Here is an 804-nt window from a genome sequence, read left to right on the forward strand (position 1 = left end):
TAGCACAACTCACTGTTCACTGACACTCCTTATAAGGAATAGTGAGGAAATGAAAAGAAGGGGTGTCTACTGACTTTATACACATGGAGAACAACAAGGAGGCCATTGCACATGGCAGCTACAGCCCCCATCACCTACTGCATCGCACCAAAGGCTCCCATCAGCAGCACCAGTATCTAAGGGCATATTAACGGTTATGTGATCTATTGACTCACAGAGCTCAAGTGTAAAGCATCTTGCTTGGTAAACCTGAGCCTGTAGCAGGGCTCCACTCAAACCTGGTAGCTTTTGGAGGACCAAGTAAATGACCCAGAATAACACACAGATAAGGAATACATTGACACCAGCATCCAGATGCCTGCTCCGTTTACATCCTGTGTCTTCTCCCCACTCCATTGTAGAGGAAATCAGATGTAATAACTCATCCTTTACAGGAACTGGCTCTAAATGCCCCATAGCCCTGGGCCCTCAGAATTTTACTAATGCAGAAGGACTCTGAAATTTTTTTCAGTTATATTTCCTACCCTTAGACATAAATGCCTTGAAATTAATTTGATAGTAGTTACATTTTTGTTCATTTGGTAATCATAATCTCAGTGCAATGGAGCAACTTATAGCTTGGTTACCATTCTATTGCTGTGAAGAGACACTTAAAAAAGGAAGCATTGAACTGGGGGCTTGTTTAGAGTTTCAGAGAGTGAGTCCATGACATCATGGTGGCAGGCATGACACTTGAGCAGTAGATAAGAGATTACATCTGATCTAGGCAGGGAGGAAGGGAGGAATAGAGAGAGGAAGAAAGAG

The sequence above is a fragment of the Microtus ochrogaster genome, chromosome 21 (genome assembly GCF_000317375.1).
Source record: "Microtus ochrogaster isolate Prairie Vole_2 chromosome 21, MicOch1.0, whole genome shotgun sequence".
NCBI lineage: Eukaryota > Metazoa > Chordata > Mammalia > Rodentia > Cricetidae > Microtus > Microtus ochrogaster.